The sequence below is a fragment of the Mus pahari genome, chromosome 2, assembly GCF_900095145.1.
Source record: "Mus pahari chromosome 2, PAHARI_EIJ_v1.1, whole genome shotgun sequence".
Taxonomy (NCBI): Eukaryota; Metazoa; Chordata; class Mammalia; order Rodentia; family Muridae; genus Mus; species Mus pahari.
In genome coordinates, this window is record NC_034591.1 from 111,742,086 (window position 1) to 111,753,840 (window position 11,755).

The following is an 11,755-nucleotide window of genomic DNA, read 5'->3' on the forward strand; positions in this document are numbered from 1 at the left end:
AACCCTGGCTTTCATGTATTTATTTTTTTTGCAGTTCTGGGGAGCACACTTGAATAACTATGCCATGCCATGAATATACCCACAGCCCTTAAACCCTGGGTTGTACTATATTCTCTGAAGAAGATGAGGTGTGGAGGAAGAGCTAGCTTCCCAAGAGGAAGAGGTTAGACCAAAGCAGAAGACAGAGAGATTTCCTTTTTCATTGTTCCCCCCAGAGGTCTGGTCGTCAGCTTGGTGCTATTAGACACCTTTCAAAGACAGGCTTAGTAATTGGAAATGTGACCTGGAAGGAAACTGTGGGACACGAATCTCTTCCTCTCTTTTTCTTCCTTGTTCCCATGAACTTCCTGTTCCCTATGTGTTCTTGTGTGGCCATTCTGTCTGACTACGGGCTCTAAAGCAACCAGGCCAGTTGGTGGCCATGACTGAACTCTCCAAAACATGAGCCAAATACGCATTTCTCTTATGAGCTGAGTCTCTCAGGTGTTTTGTTATAGTAACAGAAAGCTGATGAACATATTCAGTACTGAACTAAGAATGAACCCCAGCCGGGAGGGAGCTATGGGGGTCATAGTGTCTGCTCCAGTGTCTGCTTTGGGTGAGAATTTTTACCATGAGCCATGGTGGGGATACAGTCATGAGGCTGAATTCATGCTCTTAACCCAGCATTCAACAGAGAAAAAGCTTCAACGCCAAGGTGTGGTTACAGGTGATTTTCAGATGGCTGGCAGATGGGATGTCTTTACTCATCTGTGGAGAAACACTTTCAACCTGGTCTTTAAGACTGTGTCTAAAAACCATTCACAACCAACACAGCAAACTCGAAGTCTGTGCCATGTGACGAGAAAAAAAAAGGGGGGGGTGTATCATGTTCCAAAAGCAGTGTATGTGTGTGTGTCCTCACCCTTTTGAAATAGAATGTAATTGATTGAAACCTTAAAAATGAGAGTGTAGCTCTCTGCTCCTCCCTGTTCCAGGGACAGCCGCATCTTCTTTTGCAGTGCCAGCCTCATCCTGTAGACAAAATGGTAAAGGTTGGTGTGAACGGATTTGGCCATATTGGGTGCCTGGTTACCAGGGCTGCCATCTGCTCTCCAGTTGGCAAAGTGGAGTTTGTTGCCATAAACGACCCTTCACTGATCTCAACTACATGGTCTACATGCTCCAGTATGACTCCACCCATGGCAAATTCAATGGCACAGTCAAGGCTTAGAACGGGAAGCTTGTCATCAGCGGGAAGCCCATCACCATCTTCCAGGAGCGAGACCCCGCTAACATCAAATGGGGTGATGCCGGTGCTGAGTATGTCATGGAGTCTACTGGTGTCTTCACAACTATGGAGAAGGCTGGGGGCCCATTTGAAGGGTGGAGCCAAAAGGGTCATCATCTCTGCCCCTTCTGCTGATGCCTCCTATGTTTGTGGTGGGTGTGAACCATGAGAAATATGACAACTCACTCAAGATTGTCAGCAATGCATCCGGCACCACCAACTGCTTAGCACCCCCTGGCCAAGGTCATTCACGACAACTTTGGCATCGTGGAAGGGCTCATGACCACGGTCCATGCCATCATTGCCACTTAGAAGACTGTTGATGGTCTCTCTAGAAAACTGTGGTGTGATATGTGGGGCTGCCCAGAACATCATCCCTGCATCTACTGGTGTTGCCAGGGCTGTGGGCAAGATCATCCCAGAGCTGAACGGGAAGTTCACTGGCATGGCCTTCTGTGTTTCTACCCCCAATGTATCCGTTGTGGATTTGACATGCTGCCTGGAGAAACCTGACAAGTGTGATGACATTAAGAAGGTGCTGAAGCAGGCATCCTAAGGCCCACTGAAGGGCATCCTGGGCTACACTGAGGACCGGGTTGTCTCCTGTGACTTCAACAGCAGCTCCCACTCTTCCACCTTTGATGTTGGGGCTGGCATTGCTCTCAATGACAACTTTGTAAAGCTCATTTCCTGGTATGACAATGAATACGGCTATAGCAACAGCGTGGTGGACCTCATGGCCTCATGGTCTCTAAGGAGTAAGAAACCCTGGACCACCCACCCCAGCAAGGACACTGAGAGCAAGAGAGAGGCCCTTGGTTGCTGAGGAGACCCTGTCCCAATTTGGCCCCCAACACTGAGAACAATTTCCATCCAGAACCCCATAATAATAGGAGGGGCCTAGGGAAACCTCTCTACTCTCTTGAATACCATCAATAAAGTTTGCTGCACCTTCCCCCCCAAATGAGAGTGTAATAAATCCAAATGTAAATAACAAAACTAAACATTTCAATGAGAAATCACAGACTATAGTTAACACAAAACATCCATTTCTATGTGGTTTATCTGAATACACAAGAATATAAAAAGACTAATGTGAAGGATAGAGAGAATACACTATCCTCAAATAAAGAGACACAAGGAATGGGCTGGGGACACAGTTCAGTGGTGGGGTGTGAGACCCTGGGGTCCATCTCCAGAACTTAAAAGATATGGGTACACATATTTCCACAAACGCTTTGGTGGTAAAATGGCATGACCCAGGAATCTCTTGTACTTTGGAAGCTAAGGCAGAGAGGATCACAAGTTCAATGCCAGCCTGACCCACACTGTAAGATCCTGTCTTAAAAACTTAATAAGCAAAACAGGCATTGTTTAATAAAAGTTTCATTTTTAGAACTACAAAAAAAAAATCAAGCAGATTGTTACCATAGTAAGAAATCTAAAGGCTCTTTGTAAATCAGTAACTGAGAAAAGCTGGGAATATCAAGAATATGGAAGGAAATGATGGTTGCTTTTTACACTTATTTTGTGTGTGTGTGTGTGTGTGTGTGTGTGTGTTTGTGTGTTTGTGTGTGTGCTCACACATGGGAGCCACAGTACTTATGTGTAGGTCTGATGACATCTTTCAGAAGTTGATTCTTCTTTCACTCTGTGGGTTCTCGGGATTGAACTTGGGTTGTAAGACTTGGTGGCAAGCTTCTCTACCTGATGAGCCCTCTTGCTGCCTTGAGGATACACCATTTCTAATATTGGTTCTTAGTGCACTCATAAAGCACATGTAAAATGTGGACATGTACTGGGGACAAAGCCAGCGTGAATACATTTTAAGCATCTACTGTAACACAGATAAAAGCTATGCTGGAAAACTACCTCTGCAGGGAGAGGATGAAGCCCTGGTTGATAGTGTGCCTATTTGTATGGCATAAATACATCTACCACCACAGATTTCAAGCTACCGATGGCTTAATAATCAGGTTTCAAATTACCCAAGTCTAATGATTGCATCTTATGAGTCAATGTGAGTTGAATGTAGCACTCTGACAATATTTAAAAACAAAACAAAACAAAACACCTCAGCTATTAGTAAAATGTCTTACTAACCCTGCCTCCTGTCACTGGATATTAAAACCATACTTCTCAAGCCATATGCTCAAGGAGAAACTATAATAAGCATTCAAACTGAACAATGATAAAATAGTGCCTAATAAAACCTCGGGAAGCAATGGAAATGCTTTTTCAAGGGAAATTTGTATTTATAAATAATTAATCTTAAGCGCGGGGAAGCTGAAAACACTTAAAGGAAGATTCAGCTTGAACAAAGTAATAGAGAAGATGAAAGACGCTGTGAGGAAGCAGAGGGACACAGAATGGAAGATGTCATAGTGAAGGGTGTGGACTTGGATGGAGGGACCGAACTGCCGCAGAGAGGCTGGCGGATTGAAACGGTATAGCTGGTAAACCTTCTGCAAGACACAGACTAACCCAAACAGAGTCATTACAAGGGACAACATTAGAGATGTATCAGAAATAAAAAATATATAGTACGACTAATTGATGCATATGATACGCATAGATGTTGTTACAACCCTAGTCATACCAATGAATTAAAAAAAAAAGCAGATGAAATGGCTTAAAACTTTTGGAAGAAACAGAAGATAGAACCTGTTCAGTGCATTAATTCTCCGTTGCTGTATAACTGCTCTGCCCCTGGATGGCTTTAAGTGACTAATATTGATTATTGCTCAAGAGTCGGTGGTAAACAGGAGAGCTCCTATGGTCTTGGGGAGGCTCTCTCTGGTCTCTGGCCAATTGCAGGTTGGTGATGGGTCACTTTGTGGATGGATGCTGGCCCTCCACCCCATATGTTTTGGATGGGCCAAGTGTAACCCAGTCTCCCACTGCTGGTGGGCTAAGCACGGCTCAGTCTGGGTGGAGGCACTGCTCTAAGGTGGTAGACAGAAGCATGGCAAGTTCTTGGGAAATGGGCACCATGGAAGAACTGTCCTCTGTAGCCTAGGTAACCGACTGTCCAGTTCAGTCCAGATTCAAAAGGCGAGGACCTCACTGCTTTCTTGTTAGTGAGAGGATAGGATACCGAGAGATAGAGAACTGCGAGTGGTTTTGTAATCTGCCACATCCTAAAATCATCAAAGATGTTGGCTCAGCAGCTATAAAGCCTTCTTACTAAGAAAACACCAGGTCCAGATGCTGTCACTGGCAAGTTCTACCAAACATCTAAGGAACACACAAATGAAATCACACAGAGTCTCTTCAAAAATAGAAAAAGATGGACTACTCCATAACTCATGTTTATGAGGCTAGTCAAACCCAGACACCAAATGAGAACATTATGAAAGCAGAAATAATAGTTCAGTAGGGGCTAGTGTTCACAAATGCAAAATTCTAAGGAAAATTTAAGCAAACAAAATGTGTCAGCATTAAAGAACTAGAACTTGTCCTAACAAAGAAAGCAACCAGGAAAACAAGGTTGGTTCAACATTGGGAAAAAAAAAATCTACCAATTCTCTTTAATAACAAAACATGGAAACATGTTTGGCGAACTCTGTCTGATGAAGGAACATATTTTTAAAATGTCAATAAATAGTTACAGTAAAAATCATCATGATAAATATTATTAGTATAAAGAAGGGTTCTTAAGAATGAAAAAAAACAAAACAGTACTTGCAAAAACCTAAAATCAAATATCAGATTTAATGTTCAGATCTAGAGAGCATATTTAAAAAGTCAGATGAAGAAATGAGTAGACAATATTTTGTTGAAGATGGTATTAAAGGTTCCACTTTATACAATTGAAAACAAACATACACATTTCAGTAAGGAGGAACTCTTACTGTCTGTGATGATACATATGTCTATGTGGAAAGTGATCTACCTCGATAACTCACAAGTAATTATATATACTATGAAAATACAGGGAGCTTATAGAATAATGTATTTTTTATAAGTTACCATTCTCTATGTTGCTATAAACTGAAAATATACTACGTCTATTTATAATACAAGAGAACTACTTATTTACCTACTTGTGTGTGTCTCTTAGAAGCAAGCATGACAGCATGTGCTTTAGGTCTGATGGGGAAAAGGAAATTACAAATCAGAATCATTAAAAGCACGGATAAAAGTGGATGAGGAGATGCATATGAAAAGGTGAAATTTATCCACCTGTAGTCCTCCTAGCATTTACGAGTTTGAAGCAAGAATCCAAGGATAGCCTGGGATGCATAGCAAAGTCTCATCTCAAACCAAACAAACAAAACATTCCAGAAGAAAGAAAGGTGAGTAAGTCCTGTGAGTGTGACGGTCAGTGTGATAAGTATCCTTGAGTTATACTACTCACGTGAAATCTATTTTGTAGATTACATGGTTTTGAGACAAGGTCTCACCCGGCCCAAGCTGGCCTTGGGTTCACTGGGTAGCTGAGGATAACCTTGAACTCCAGGTCCTTCTGCCTCTATCTCCTAGTGTTGCAATGACAGGTATGTACTCCATACCCAGCTGTCTCAGTAGATTTTAAATGTGCTCATCACAAACACACATTCACACACATAACCACACCTACACTCATACTCACAAGCAACAACTGTCATGGTGGATGAGTTAATTCATTTGACTGTGATTATTTCACAGTTTTCACAGCTTAGACAGATATCAAATTATCACACTGAATCTCTTGAATATGAATACACACAAATATACACAGAACTTGTTAATATTATCTTATAAGGCTGGGGAAAAGAAACCACTGAATAATCTAATGAACCCCCAAATTCGCATTTAAAGATAAAAAGACTCAATATTTTAAAGATGCCATTTCTACCCAAGTTAGTACATGTGTGGATAACAATTCTAGTAAACATTTCAAGTGTTTAAAAACACTTTTTTTTGGTGGAACTTCAACTGTTTCAGAATTTATATGGAAAAGAGAGATATACTGTTGAAGAAACAGATTAGTAAAAAGAATTTCAGAGCACATACGACATAGGACATTGTAGTACTTAAACTTCAGGGGTCCACTGGTTACTTTTTTGTTGCTACAACAGAAACTAGGGACATCTCGGAAAAGTGACCCCACCAGACTGGTCTGTGGGCAAGTCTCCATGACATTGTTTTTCTTTTCTTTTTTTTTTTTTTGATTACCGATTGATCTGGGAGGTGCCAGGCCACTGTGTGTGTGGGGGTACCACTCTTAGAGCTGAAGATCCTGGGTTATAGCTACAATTACTCTGAAATGTAGACAATAAAAGTACGCTTAGGGACATGTATGATGACTGTAATGTGATATGAAAATAGTAATAATTTCTAATACTGTCTACACATTTGGGGTCACAGATGCTGTATATTCTCCTGTGTATTTTGTGGACACCGGAGCCTGGGACCTTGGGTAAGCCAGGTAAACACCCTAAAACAGAGCTTTCCCTCAGCCTCGTGCCATCTGCATCTCTCTCTCTCTCTCTCTCTCTCTCTCTCTCTCTCTCTCTCTCTCTCTCTCTTTCTCTCTCTCTCTCATTGATACTCAAGCAGGTGTAGCCTGGGAAGGAACCCGGGGGCAAAAGCACATTTGAAGTGTAGATTATCAGTGTGTCCTGCAATCAATATTAATTCTTGCAGTCAGCTGTGGACTCACGAACCAAGTGACCATTGCTAAGAGTTGTAGGGTGCTGTCTACACTTAAGTTTATTTATTTGTTTGTTTGTTTTTAGTGCTTGTGTGTACCTGTGCTCAGGAGCGAGGAGGACACTGGATGTCCTACGGTCTAACCCTATCTGTCTTATTCCTTTGGCATACCATCTTTCACTGAACTTGGAGTGAGGCTTGTGACCAGCCTCAGAGACCTGCTTCTCCCCACCCCCTCCCACGCCAGGGTTACAGGTTGTCATGTCCTTGCTAGGGATTTGAACTCATATCATCATGCTTGTGCTGCAAGCCCTCCAACTGAGCCCGTGCCTGTGTGTGCATGTGTGTGGGTACACACCGCAGCCCCCATGTGGAGGTCAGATGACTTTGTACAAATGGGTTCTCTTCTTCCATCATGTAGGAACTGGGGTGCTTAACCTGCATCCCCCTGCCTGCTTTCTTAATATGTTAGCTTTCTTGCTGCCATGGCAGAACACCTGTCAGAAATAACTTAAGATTTGGTTCAGGATTTCACATTATCACAGCAGAGAAGGCCTGGTGGTGTGTATGTGTGTCAGGAAAGGCCTAGTGTGTGTGTGTGTGTGTGTGTGTGTGTGTGTGTGTGTGTGTGTGTGTGAGTGAGGGAAGGCCTGGTGGGATATGTGTGTGTCAGGGAAGGCAAGGTACAATGTATGGCAATGAGAGTATAGGGTTGAGCTCCTCATATGCAGGAAACCAAGAATGGAACCCGAGCAGAAAGCAGAATAGCACCCTGATAGCCCACCTTCTGACACTCTCTTGCTAGCTAGGCCACAGCCCCAAAGATCCTCTAACCCTCTTAACAATGCCAGCAGCTAAGCACTAAGTGTTGAAACACAGGAGCCCATGAAGGACACTTCCTCCACACTCACCCATCACAGGAAGGAATTGGTGAATTTTAGTGAGAAGTTTCACAACATGCAGATACATTTTGAATACCTGCCATGCAAGTGAAGAACTTTCTGAGTTCTGACCTCTTTGGATGTCTTGGATCCTAGGATATATATATATATATATATATATATATATTTTAAAGAAGAATCAATTCTGATGGCATAGACCACCTTGTTACTGTGATTACCATGGTCAACACTGTTATTTTGGGAGGTAGCATGGATTTTCTGCCACACATTGCCCATGAGCTAGGCAAGCCTTGAGACTCCCAGAGAACTGGGGAGGGAAGAGAGGAAGAGATGGTGGCAGGGCCGATCTGCAGGTTACTGCCTCAGCTTAATGATCATCTTTGCTCATAAGCTAGGTCTATTCGTATAGCCCTATGTGTTTTTCTGATCTCCAGCTCACTTCTTCCTGGGGGTTCATGGGTAGATACAATCATATCTTGTTTGAATCATCTTGCTAAAGTATATTTGCTTGAAACCTCTACTTCTTGCTGCAGGACATCTCAGAGCCTTTATACACCAACCAGCACTGTGAACCCAGTTCATTCTTTGGAGTTTATTGCTTATGAGGAACTGAGTGCAACGCCCTTAATTGGAGGCAGGAATTGGAATCGTAAGAAAGTGGGTGGAGAACATCTGAAAATCTGAACCTAAAATAAAACTGTAAACAGATTAATTTCATAAGAAGAAATCTTTATATACTTGCTGGGGGAATCTTCTATTTCTTCTTTTCTTTATTCCTTTCCCTTTTTTCTTTCCTTTAGCCTGAGAAGTTTGTGTCCAGTGGTTCTATAGTCAGGGGGCATTTCCTGGTAAACATCAGCTCTCCTGAGTTTGGCCCGAGGTTTCCATGTTTAGACCTATGTGTTTATCTGATCTCCATTTCACTTCTACCCAGTGGACACAGGGGTAGGTACAATTGCATCTTGTTTGAACTAGCTTACCAAGGTAGGCTTGCTTGAAACCTCAATTTCTTTGCTACAGCATACCAACAAGTACTGTGAACCCAAGGAGAAGACAGGGCGTGAACATTCTCCAAACATGTAGGATATAGTTTTTCAACTATAGATTTTCCTAAGGGCCAGTAATAGAATGGCACCTTTATGAGACACACATTTTCAAAAGAAGCACTTTCCTTAGGGTATGTCTATATTCACTGAACTGTGAAGAACTTCAAACAAAGGACAGTGGGAAAGGTGGGACTTGGGAGATGAATCTATGAAGAGCGAGGGCTGCAGGAGAAAGATCGCACTGTTGTTGACGACCATCCCTCTTCTGTACTCAGCTTGTGACTGCTCAGAATGGCAACAACCAGGGGTGTGTGTTCCTACCTGCTGTGGTGCTGACTGTTTGCTAAGGGCCTGGGTCTTCTTGGGAAGCTGCCTTCCAGGTTGCCCAAAGGGCGTGAGGTCTTTCCTCTGCACCTCTCTTCCATCTAGCTGGTCTGGAAGAAAGGTTGCTGGGTAAGACTGGGCATCCAGACTGAGTCATGGGGAAGTGGGCTGACTTGCAAGTCCGAGCATGTGCGTGAGTCAAGAGAAGCTGCTGTGCATCTGGGCTGTCAGGAGCGGAACCCAAGGCTCTTTCTCAGCTCGACATGAAAGGGAGCTGCCAGCCAACAGTTCCCAGATGGCAGGCTGGCCTGAAGGATTCACGCAGGGCTAGAAGATTGTTAAGGTTCTCCTAGAAGGAGGCGTCAGCTTGCTTCTCCTCTGCTAAACCACAAAGCTAATATTTTGAGAGGCTTCTGCCCATCTCATTGACCAACCTTAACTGGCCATTCTACCCATGTCCTCAACTGGCATCAGTGCTGTTCCTAGAGGATATCTGGCAAACGAGGGAGGCAGTTTTGGTTGCCAGGAGTGTGGTAGATGACGTTATTCAGCATCTAAGGGATACTGCTCAATGTCTACAACATACAGAGAAAGCCCTGTGCACACACACAGTCCCACAGTTAGTAGCATAAGACTAAGGAGACTGTCCCAGAGCATAGCATTTCCTCTTTTAAAAAAGTCTTTTCTTATGAGAGACGATCTTGTTACATAGTCCAGATTGGCCTGGAGCTCTCAGTCCTCCTGCCTCAGCTACTTGAGCGTTAGGATCACAAGTGATCCCTCGAGACATAAGAGGTAGACAGAAGCTCCAGTACCAGGGAGTACGGTGACTACAGCAGATGGCCACAGAGTTTATGGACGATACAGAATATGAAAGTAGAATAGTGCTCTCTGGTCTTCCTGTTGGGATGGTCATGTTCCACGCCCTCCCTGTCCAGAAAGCACCTAGCCACGTGTGCCTGCTGAGAGCAGGTAGTGAAGCCAGCCCCACTGACTACGCAGAGGGATTGTGCTCATGTGCGTGTGCATGCACAGGCGTGTGTGTTTGCGCACGTGTTCATCCTCACGCATTCGCAGGTGCACACCTATGTGGAGGCCAGACATTGACCTTGTATGTTATTTCTCAATCTCTCTGCCTTCTCGCTGGAGACAGGGTCTTTGCCAGTGAGACCCAGGGATCTGCCTGCCTCTGCTTCCCTGGAACTAGGATTATGCTCACTCATACATTGCCACGTGTTGTTGTCGTTGTTGTCCTTGTCATCGTTGTCTTTTAATGGATTATGGAGATCAAAATTCGGATCCTCCTGCTTTTGTGGCCAGCATTTTTGCCAGCTAAGCTGCCTCCCCAGACCATAAATAAAAGTCTCTCACTGGGAATCCAAGCTAGAATTGCACTCCAGTCTCCTGGCTAGGTAGTGCACCGACACTTTAGTCTCTCATTTGAATTAACAAAGAGGCTAAGAGAAAGGGGCACTGTTGATGTGACTCCAATAATGACAGCGTGTGATGTCAGCTGAGGGTCATAGTTCGTATCTAGAAATGGAGGGACAGGGATGGGTGCTGTGCGGGAAGGACCCTGGGAGAAGTTGGTCTAAGGATAATAGGTTTGCGATGACTGAAGATGGGGGAGGTAAGAACACATTCCAGGTAGGGGAAGCAAGCCCCTCAGGAGAAAGTCAGGCCTCAGAACATGAATTCTGTGTGTCTTGTGACCCAGAATAGATGCATCATGAAAACCAGGCAGTATCCAGGGAAGCTGGTTGACAGTTGACAGTGTACCGTGCTTTATGTCCAGCCCACTCAGACGCACAGAGAGAGGACTGACAAGGGAAAGTCATGATCTTGAATGGACAGATTCTTACAGTATTTACTGGAAAGTGGTGGGTGTGGGTCTGAGACCCACTCCTGCGTGACTTCAGGCACAGTCTTGTTCACTCTGCTCCATGAGGGCACAGGTCCGTGTGTGGGCATAGGAGCTGTACAAACCAACAGGAGAATCTGGCAGAGTGCTAGACGCAGCTTCTGATAATGTGACAGTTTGCTGTAGGCGACTCTGGTTCCTGGAACCCAGCTAACAAAATGACACAGGCAAGACTAACTGGTACCACACATTTACTGCAGCCCAATTTTACTGCAGACCCCAGTCACGCATCAGACTTTTCCTAGAACTCTGTTAATGATCACAGCTACCAAGTCTTGCTTACTGAGCTACTTTGAGGTCTTCAACTATAGACAGAGGAGGGAAAAATCTCCATATGGGAACACTGGAGTTTTGCAGATGTGTTTGTTACTGAGGGAGGGTAAAATTGATCTTCCGATGTGAGGAACATGGAAACAGAATTTGCTGAACTTGGCTGGGGCTGGGACACAGTTAGGACTGGACTCACCTAGCATTTGCAAGATCGCCAACATCAAATAAAAATGAGTGCCTATAATCCCATCACTAGAGAGGTGGATGTAGGGAACAGCCTTGGCTGCAAAGTGAGTTCCAGGGTAGCCTGGGCTCCAGAAGACACTGCCAGAAAGGGGGAGGGGCAGGAAGTGTGTGTGTGTGTGTGTGTGTGTGTGTGTGTGTG

The 11,755-nt window shown here is 44.1% G+C and overlaps 1 pseudogene; it reads left to right on the plus strand.

Moving 5' to 3' along the window:
- Positions 1 to 1,025: 1,025 nt before the first annotated feature.
- LOC110316873 lies at positions 1,026 to 7,900 on the plus strand (annotated as a pseudogene).
- The last annotated feature ends 3,855 nt before the right edge of the window (positions 7,901 to 11,755 follow it).